This window comes from Wasmannia auropunctata, unplaced genomic scaffold, assembly GCF_000956235.1.
Source record: "Wasmannia auropunctata unplaced genomic scaffold, wasmannia.A_1.0 LD335713.1, whole genome shotgun sequence".
NCBI classification, from domain to species: Eukaryota; Metazoa; Arthropoda; class Insecta; order Hymenoptera; family Formicidae; genus Wasmannia; species Wasmannia auropunctata.
The window spans coordinates 510449-521308 of record NW_012027177.1 but is presented as its reverse complement, the minus strand read 5'-3'; the positions used below and the strand labels follow the sequence as shown (position 1 = coordinate 521308).

The following is a 10860-nucleotide window of genomic DNA, read 5'->3' as shown; positions in this document are numbered from 1 at the left end:
CTACTAGACGATATTCTTTTAGCTTATCGGACCGGAAGATGCCCGCCTCGAGGCAATATATACTTGTTTCAAGTAGGAATCGAGACGACGGGGGATGGAGATGACGATATCTTACGCAATGAATTAAATTGATCGGAAAATGATATATTAATAATTACTTTTCAATTAAACGAAAATGATCTTTATTCAAATTTAGATTTTTAAAGTTATTAGATGTATGCAAAAGTTTTAGTATTTTTTTTTAATGCTCTGATATAAATTATTTAAATGATATTGTGGTATATAAATAAATAAAGTCCCGTTTTTTTGCGTTTTTAAAGAATTAAAAAAAACAGAAAAGACCATTTACTGGACAAGTAAACCGGAAGGTCATTTTGCTACATGACAAAATGTAGCACTAGACTGCAAGTTGTTTTTCATATTCAGCAAACCAGTTTTTAATTTGGGCCGGAGAATTTTCCTGCACGCAGCGTATTCACCAGACTTGGCGAATTATCACTTATTCCGATCGATTGAGAAGCACTTTCGCGCTGTAACTTGTAAGATACAAAAATAATTTTTTCGTAAAGGAATCCGAAATTTACTTGAGTAATGGCAGAAAATTACAGAAAACAAGGATAGATATTTTTATGATTAAATATTATTAAATATATTATGGAAGCGAAAACGTGTGAAAAAAAGACTAAAACTTTTGCATACACCTACTAATACAATATAAAATTATATAATTAATCCTTAACTACACAAAGAGAATTTCCTTTTAAAATTTACCTTGAAAATCCATGTTAATTGTGGGACGATATAGAATTTCGATAAATTTTATATGATTTTTTTTTTACTGTGCACTACAATAAATTTGTTGTAGTATATATTTAAAAAAATAGTGAAAATCACATAAAATTCGTTGACATACTACTGTTGTTCTACGATTAATATGATTTTCAAGGTAAATTTTAAAATAAAATTCTCTTCGTATACACAGACATTACACACGCCAACGAATGTGGCGATTTAATATACATAATGTCCGAATTCGAATTGCCCGGCGTTGGCGTTGCGCTTTGACGTTCTCATCGAACCGAGCGTCAGTTCCGGATTGAGGGTAACGATAGTAATGCGTGAATTGTCGGATCCTGCGAGTTCGGCAGCACAAAGGCTACGACGCATCAATCCTCGTTGTGTACCTCATGATATTCGCATTTAAGGGACGATTGCGCGTACGAGAATTTCAGTTGTACACAAATTTTCGGATGATTACGTCGTATTTGAGTATTTTGAGTCAGCCATTAACCTAAGTGGCATCGCGTCGTGTGCGGTATCGGAAACTTGGTCGCAATGTCGCATCTGTCAAGCGCGCGATTGGCAATCCTGATCGCGAGTCGCCCGATAGGAGGTTATCTTAAGTTTTAATATGCGGAAAGGAAGGATCGCAGTTTTCCTCTCGCGTTACATTCTCGTCGCGCGCGATTATAGCATCGGGAGTGCCGTGCAAACTGTCGCGCGATCGTTACACCGTCCGGTCATTAGTGCACGCACGTAATTAACTGTATTTTCGCGAGTGGTGCATGCGTGTATTGCGTGTGTGTGTGTGTGTCCGTGTGTGTGTCCGTGTGTGTGTGCGTGTGCGGTGTGCGTGGCGCGACGAAGCAACCTGCGTGGAGGAGGTGCGTGCGGGGTGACGTCGGGCAACGGCGGAGCAATCATGAGGTACCTAAGTACCATTTGTTATCTCCTACTGGCGAAATTTAGAGTTATATGCTACAATTATTTCTTTATCGATTGTTGATTGTTTTGAATGTGCTGCTGTAATCGTAAATATTTGTATTTTGTAGATCAACGCAGTGTCAACAACTCCGCTGCTGCGCACTGTGTCGGTGAGTGACGGATTAGACTTTATTTTGATTTGAAGTGATAGGCCTCTGTAAAAGCTGTAGAAGATGTAAACACAAACGTATATGTGTTTATATATGAAATTAAGAATGTATATTTATACTTATAATGAAACTAAGACTATTATAGAGGGTTAAAATAGATGGGTTAAGGAAATTAATGATGATATTTAATCCTGATACATGCAATTATCTGTTGATCTATTGTGCATATAAAAATATGCGAAACTCATAAAATAGAACTTGCTGTTTGGACACGTCAATTGTTAGCGCGTTTTGTTGTTGTATGACAAAGTATTAATTGCAAAATATTCTAGCCTGAAATTTATAGGGCAATCTGCAAGCGTAAATAATAAAAGTAATGGGAAATATTTCAGATAAGCTCGATATAAAGTAATAAAGAATAACAGTGGTTTTTAGAAGAGATAATATATTCAAATTACAATAAAAATGGATTAAGTTTGAAGCAAGCTGTTTATGTATCATACATATATTTATGTGAAATAAATATAAATATTTATTTCACACGTAGATATTTCTAAGCACAATAGGAAAAGTTATTTTATATTATAAAATAAAAATTATTATAAAAAGTGGGAATTTTTTCATATTATTGACGTACTTCGATTGCATAAAATTCGATCGATAATGAATTATATTTTTTATTAAGGCTTTTAACTTGAATTAATTTTAATAATATGTTAAAATATTAAATTATAATTATAAATATCTTGTGCGTGTACATATACATACACAATTTGAAGAATTTTAATACAATATGTCTCACGAAGTCCCTCGTGATCGATGAATATATTCCGCTATACTTAAATAAATGAATGATACTGGTAGTTATGCGTATTCTTACGATCGCGGATTTTCAATGTAGTTGAAGGCTCATTAAAATGCAAGGAATCACGTTTCACTGGGCGATCAACTGGTGTGTGTACATGCGCTGGTCGGCTCAATATAATTATCAGTTCGACAACGTCCTGACAACGTAACAATCTTTTCTTTAAGACTCGCTTTCCCTCTCTGTACCATGTCGTCCGGTCTTTCTCTCTTACGGTCGATCGAGTTCATAATGCTTTCCTGTTTACTACCGATCACAAACTACAAGTGCCTTTCAAGCGACTCCAAGCATACCTTTCGAAGAACGCGTTGCAAATTACGAGCGAAAAAGCAAATTAAAAAATGATTGTGCCAACGTCGATCAGTTTTATGTCAAAAACATACGTTCTTTATCGTCAGTTTAAATAAATAACATTGATCCAAATATTAAAATTTTGCTGCATAGTCATATTGTATAGTGATGAAGAGAAAAAAGAAAGAGAAGCAAATATTAAATTTCTGAAATAAATGACGGTTAGAGATTAAATGTTCCAATTTAGGCAGAAACAGCGATTTATAATTCTTATTATCAATTTCGCGCGAATTTAAATTATCTTATAAAAAAATAATGAATTATGTCTCTTAAAGAATGTCTTACAGAAAAATATTACATATATTTTAGCATTGGGCAAGTAATACTATTTGTTAATGGGAAATGCCTTTTTTTTTATTGTAACGTAACGCAAACTCTCTTGCAGTTGAAGTTTTCTTCTCGACTGTTTCGTTCGACAACGTAACCTTACATCGCTCGTGCGTAACTGAGAATCACGATTATTCCGGTTACAATCCATCGACGGAATCGTCAAATCGTAAGCGCTGTTTACAGGACGTGACGTAATGATTGTACCATTATTTCCGGTATTACCTTCGTGTGGTTACCTTCGTGTTTCTTTTTTTTCCTGCTTCTTTTTCTCTTTCCTTCGGGTGATTCACGACAGGATGCATCGGCTTGTCAACGGCTAACGGTATACCGACGACGCATGCCACCGTAAAAGAGAGAAAGGAAGGAAGAAAGAAAGAAAGACACTCGCTCGCTTCCTGCTTGCCCCTTTTCGCAATTTCCGCGTATAAGAATCGCGAGTGATTAGCATTCCCGCTGCGGCGCACGCGCGTGCGCGCGCGGCTGACAATAAGAGGAAAATAATTAAGCGATGAACGATAATTAAATGCTGAAACGTGTGTACCTATGCCGCTCAGAAGCCCGTTTCCTCTATCGACCCCGCTCCAGCACGAAGAGCTGTTTATTCTAGTGCACGAGCTGGCGCGCTGGTCTTAACTCTTACGTCTGACATATCGGTCTATGGCAGACTTGAGTATTGCGATATTATTTTCTCTTATACGAAATGGACACGTCTCGCTCGATGACTTGAACTACCTGTTCCCTTGGGACATATTTCGTGGTTTTACTACGTAATTATTACCATTCTCTATTCTTTGTTCATTGTTAGTTATCAGTTGTTCCACAAAATCAGTATATAATTCGAATAATTCTTTCTTTATCGAATTTGGAATGTTATCATCGTTCAATATTTATTCTGTTATGAGAACTTACGAGACTTCAAAGGACATAATTTATGAGTTTTTTTTTCTATATTTTAAACTGTAATCTTCTCTGGAGAAAAGAAAGAATTTAGAAATTCGGAGTTTTCTTTTATTATCGAATTTGGAATGTTATCAATGTTGTTCAATATTTCCTTCTCAAATCATGTGAGAACTGTGAAATTTTAAAAAGTATAGGTTTAAGTGGGTCTAACAATAAGTTTTTAAGTCACAATTCTATCGAAAAAAAAAAGAATTTAGAAATGCGGAGTTTTCTTTCTTATTGTTTTTTTTCCATTCCAATGTCAATCTCAAACTAGTGTTATCTAATGATATCTCGCTGGAGAAAAAAAATAGAGACCGACCGGCCGACCGCACCTAAAACAACAACTCATTTTCGGCCGATAATTTACTGCACGCTGCGGAGGTTCTCGTTCTGAATTTTCGAAATGATCCGGTTTCTCAGAAGATCGCCGGACACTACTGCCAGACGATCCTTTGTGCCAATAGATGGAAAAAACCACCGTCCCTGTCTCTCTAGGTTCGGCACCATCGACGACCTACTCACTTTTTTTTCGGACTCATTCTTAGGTTTATCCTTCGAGTAGTACTCCTTTGTTATTATTTTTACAAATTCTCGTTGTTATTCTACGTTCGAAGCGCTCTCGTAAAAGAGGCGCCAATGAATGCAGAATGAAATCTTCTCTATGAATTGACGACCGGAAAGGTCTAAAACCCTTAAGAATTTCTCGGCGGGCGAGAAGCCTGTAACGTAGGCCAATTTATTTATGCTTTTATGCTTTGAATCGTTATACCTACACTGTTGTCGTTGTAAATTCCCGAGCTAAAAATGATATGTTTAACGGTTTTCGGGAAATAAATGAAATTTTGATTAACCGTGGAAGTTGTATGGTCGAAAAGCTCGTATTTTGTCGAAATTCTATGATCGTCTCCGGGCGACTTCGTTTTTCGCAGTGTCACCCGTCCCGAAACTTCCTCTGCCGACGTTAATTGTCGGCGAGCTCGTCCCAAGGTATCGGCTGTCGCTGGCAATAAGTGGACGTGGAAGGGAGAAAAAAAAACGACGTTCAAGACGACAAATCGTCGCGACTCCGACGTGACAGTTGTCGCAAGAGGTTGTTATCGCGTCGCGTAGCCGCAACAGATATTGTTCGCTTAATTCCTGGTGCACGTCCGCATGTTGCGTGTTACGTCAATGCGGAGACACCGGAAATTAGGATTGCCGTCTACGTCAAACGAAATTGTGCACTTTGCTACATATATATATATATATATTTTATATATATATATATATAGATTTATTATAATAAATTTTGTTTGTTATTAATTTAGCAAATTTGACAAAACAGTCTAAAGTGATCTAATTATCAAATTTATTTTCAATTCCTATTATGAAATCCAGATTTTTGTTTAATTATTTGCTTAAATATTTGTTTAAATATAAATTGTTTAAATAAGTAAAAAAAAATACGATTTTTTCAGCTCTTTATTTTAAGTCTTACGCATCACACGTATGTTTATTGTACAATCCATTCGTGGAAAGCACGAATACAATTACTTCGTCAAACCTTCGCAGTTGACTCACGCGCCAGTGTTTTCTTCTTTCTTGTTTATACCGTCGATCACCGCGAGTCTTTATGATTCTTTTTATTTTTTAATTCGGCCTTTGTCTTTCGCCGCACGGGCGATCGCCGTCGGCGGTACTCGAAAATAATTGTGCGTTATACTCCTTGCAAATGCATTCGACGTATCGTAAACTTGAATCGATACGTCGCGCCGTAACTTCGTACAACCACGTGCCGCTTAAGTTTGCCATGCAAAGTATCGTCTCGCATAATTAGCCCGATACCGTTAATTGCCGTGACGCTCGACTTTTAGATATTGGCTGTCACGCCGCGAAGATCGTACACGGTGTACGGGAGAGAGAAGCCAGGGAGAGGAAGGAATTAAAGAAACGTACATCGGTACGCCGCCGTTCTCGCTCTCGCGTGATCTCTCGTGACTAACGCTCAGAGACGATTAAAATGCCACGACGCGGCCGGGGCGGGGGGAGGGGGGGGGGAGAGATTAGGCAATCGATCGCGATGTGTGTTTAACCAGCGTATACAGCACGCGCGCATGCGAATAAATTTGGCATCTATCCTCAAAGCAAAGAAACTCGTCGTATAATATGTTAATTCATGATAATAAGGCTACATACTCCTTTCACGGTTGCTCCTTTTTTTTCTCCCCCTCCCTCCGCCGCTAAACACGACGGCGAGGCGCATCTATTTGAAGATTTGGTTAAGCTTTTTGCGTAATACGAAACCAACGCGAGCGCGTTTGTGCAGAGGGGGCGGGGTGGGGGGGGGGGGGGAGGAGGAACCGCTCTGCAATTTCAATATTAGTTAACGTCGCGGATAACGTAATTCCGGGAAGTACAGGAATATTTACCAGTCGCCTCCTACTTTCCGTTCCGCGCGACGCGCCGATATCTATTCCATGCAAATCCGCGCACGCGCTTTTTCTTGCGACGAACGCAGAGCGTTTTACGTGTCCGGCGCGTAGCGCGTGATGGTCGTCGCGTTTAAATGTGTGAGAGAGAAGGAGAAAGAAAGAGCGAGATAGTGACCGTCTTCCTTCTCCGTCGCTCCTACTTTTCTCACTGCGCCGAGTGCTTTCGAGAATGCGAAGCGGGAAAGCGCACTCTCGTACTTTTTGGAACTAATAAATATTCCCCAGATAAGATATCCCCCGCGCGAGAGAGAAGGAAAGCGGGCTTCCGTCGAACTCCTCCGTCGCGCCGTGGGAGGGATGCTCTCCTCTCCCCTAATTTCGATGCGCCACGTTTCATTCGCCCTTGGCGGCGCCTTCGGGGAAAAATCTTCCTCTCGGGGCTCTATTATGCGCGACGCGATTACGAGGACGCCCGTGTGCGCGCGCGCGCGTCTCGTAAAAATGTCGCCGGACACGTAATGCGTTCGCGATAAATATTCCCGACGGAAACTCGATGCCGTTCGGACAATTCAATTTCGTTCCGCCGATGCGCGTCTATCTCTCTATTTCTCTTTCTCTGTCTTTCTCTTTCTCTCTCTCTTTCTCAAGATTTATCAAGCGACTTGATCTCGTTCGCGCGCGTTCCGTTCGCATCCGTTCACCGATATAAGTATTTCACTTCTTGTCCGTGCCTCCTCGGTCTGGTACTTGTTAATTCACGCGTTAATTCACGAGATAAAGAAAAAATATGTTTTGTTCCGCGCCGGCGGAAATTTATCTGACCGGAAATTTTCGTTAACTCGATTCTGAAAAATGTAAATGGATCTCACTACTAAATTGAAGCTACTTAATTAGCGCGCTCCTTAGATCCCTTTATTTTCATACAGAATTTATCTTTAAATTGAGGAACAGTAGATGTAAAATGTTAATTCACAGGATAAAGCGTGTTACGTTCCGCCGGCGGCGCCGGAAATTTTCGCCAAACCCGGGAAGAATGTATAATTGGTTCCACGAAACCCACTAAATTAGAAACTTAATTAATGATTTCGGTTATCTTATTCGGTTATCCTACATACAATTATAAATATGGAAAATAACTTAAATTAAGTGATTTTGTAATAAAAGCGGAAACGTCGTAGGGCGCTACATTCAAGAAATGATTGCGTCGGCACCATTTTTTTTCTTTTACTTATTTCCTCTTCTCCCCGCATATGTTTTATTCGTGATACAACGCTTTGAAAAGGAAGAAAGAAGGGAAAGGTTTTCTATAAATATTCGATGTAATTAATTATATATGTTAAATAAAATAACCGGCGGCTTTCTCTCCGCCCGTCGCTTTTCAGAACGCGTTCACAGTTTGCTGGTTCGTGATTCTAAATTTTCGGCTCCTCGCGCACGCAACTTGGTCGTTACCGGGGGAGAGAGGGGAGCACGCGAAATAACTATCGACCTTTATCATTTAATATTTTAAACGCTTTGGCATTTGTGTGTCGGCGCACGGCGGCGCGCACCGTTACGTAAGGAACGGGCACTTACCGTACGTCAGACTACTTAAGCGAGACCCGTAGATAACGCTAAAAGCCGCGTTCCTCATATAGCGTTTGTTTACGAGTTTAATAACGGAATACTTCTGCATATGTGTGTGCTGCATTAGCATGCCCGGAGGAGCCGGCGGAGATTAGGAGCGCGAGATATAGGATATCCTGTCTATCGGAGCACAATGCCGGGTCCATCCATCCTATTTAAAAGTTTCGCCCGCGTCGGTGTAAAATGTACACCGTGAGCGCCGGTCGCGTGTAGGCGCGCCTCGGCGCAAAACAAAAATACAGAGATCGTCGGTCGAGATAAAATCGTTCTGAATCTCCGATTTCGAATATATATATTAATGGGGAGGCGGAACACGGATTTCGAATACCGGGGGACCCGCGTCGGGGCGTTTAGCGCTCTGCGAGAGCCATTCTCGTGGCCGTTTTGCGGCCAATATACATGCGATAAACGCGATCCCGCGAGATCCCCGCGACGACGTAACGCGCGACGCGCCGCGCCGGCGTTCGCTCCGTTCGAGGACTCCGATCGCGGGAGAGACCTTGAAAGGCACGCGAGGAATCCGGCTCGCCGCGCGTGTACGTACGTTCTCGGCGGTAATGCGAACGAGCGCGCGGCAGCGCGCGGGTTTCCTACTCTCAGTGAAACAGAGCGGCGATATAAAATCGTGTGTTTGCGGCCGCGCGCCGCGCTGGGTACGTGCGATTAGCCGGTATTTCGAATTAACTATAACGACCATGCCGAGCGCGCCGCGGCCGCTCGTTAATGTCTCGTGCGCGCGCTCTCGCGCGAGAGTCGCGCTCGAAATAGCTCGCGGATTCCTTCACGCTCGCGCACGGCACTCGCGCGCACGCTTACGCAACCCGGTGCGGCTCGCGGTCCGCACGAAAGAAAACGAGGAAATCAAGAGTCATCGGTGCGTTAAGATACAGGAACGGGCGCATTTTTTTAACGGAGAAAACCACCGATGCCGGTTAGGGTTTTAGATAGCGACTGTATACGTTGTATAAACTAGCGCATGTTTTAATCTGCCATCGGCATTACATACTTGTTTAATAATTGCTGGGATCCGAGCAGAAATCTAAATATGTTGGTATTCGATACATGTTAACGTCATTATTTATACATTTATCATTCTCACTTACCGCATTGTAAATTGTAATGTTATGATATTTTTATATTGTCGACAGTTCATCTTAAATCACGCGCATGATTAAACGTTTTAAATTTCATTGGCTGACTTTTTAATACTTTTTAATGATACAAAAATAGAGAAGAAATGAATTCAGCGATAATATATTTTTTCAAGTTCATTTTTTATGTTCCTAAATTTTAAAAAGTTTAGGAAACACTTGATGTCAGTTTTATGAATTTGCTGTAGATATGTATATCTAGAATTTACATGTCTGGAGAACGACAGATTTTAGTCATTTTTCTACATGCACGTGACGAGTTTCAATTATCGTAATTTTGACTCATTTCCGGCCCGGGAATGCCCATTCTAAAAGTGCAGGCTTTTCGAGCCGCTAAAACCGAAAGTTTATCTGGACCATACGTACATTTCTGACCACAGGATGTGGCCTTGTAAAACGCTCGACACGGTCATCGGGGAATTTTGAATGAATCTGCGGTTCCTCTCGGCACGATAAGCCTCTCGTTTTTCGTTCTTCTCTCCGTCCGGCGTAAAGCTCGCACTCGAGCGCACGCCCTGTATGTGGTCTCGCGATAAGCGCGCCTGATAGTAGAAGAACGTATTGGCCGGATTTCGGGTCCCGCTGGAATTTCTAGAGACAGATTTTTCCGGATCTTCAGATTCCCGGCCAGAACGCGTGCGCACGCACATATATGTTAGTCGTTCAATCGATAAGAGAAGAAAAACAACGCGTTTAGATATCCAATTATCGCGTAAGTTGAGTAGGAAAAGAGGATTAAACTTAATTTTTTTTAATACGATTTACTCTTTTTAATTTTTTGATAAAATTCGCTTTTATGCGGGATTCTGATTTGGATGCGTTCGTCATTTCTTTTGCTTTAATACTTTTATGATTCTTATCATTAAATGAGAGATATTTCTCTCTTTTCTCCCGCTCTATCTTTTTCTTAATTACCTTTATAATAATTTTTACAATAATGAAAATCAATAATAATACTTGATACACAAATAAGAAAATTATTTAATTGCAGTATATTTATATTTCGCATAATGCTGGATTATAAATTCAAAAAGTCAAATCATATTCCTTCAGAGAATAATTTTTTGCGTTCATGAATATAACAGGAATGACATTAATATCTTATATACATTTATTTTTAATACCTATATTTTTTATTAATTTATTATATTATAGTTTTGGTATTATATGCACTTATTATATTATTATTAATGCTTATAAATTTATTTCGCGTGAAGTAAATTGGAGTTTTGCGAGCAAAGAATGCGTTGAAATATTCGCTGAAGACAAACATTTTCGCCGCGACTATAATTGCGCTGTTCAGCATTCCA

At 40.2% G+C, this 10860-nt stretch overlaps 1 protein-coding gene across 1 annotated transcript in view; it reads left to right on the top strand.

Moving 5' to 3' along the window:
- Nucleotides 1-1354: 1354 nt before the first annotated feature.
- LOC105456316 (3-phosphoinositide-dependent protein kinase 1) overlaps nt 1355-10860 on the top strand; it is a 154687-nt gene continuing 145181 nt past the window's right edge. Inside the window, exons 1-2 of the mRNA XM_011700266.1 lie at nt 1355-1707; nt 1833-1874. The gene's annotated coding sequence lies outside the window, so the exon portion shown is untranslated. The remainder of the gene's footprint in view (nt 1708-1832; nt 1875-10860) is intronic.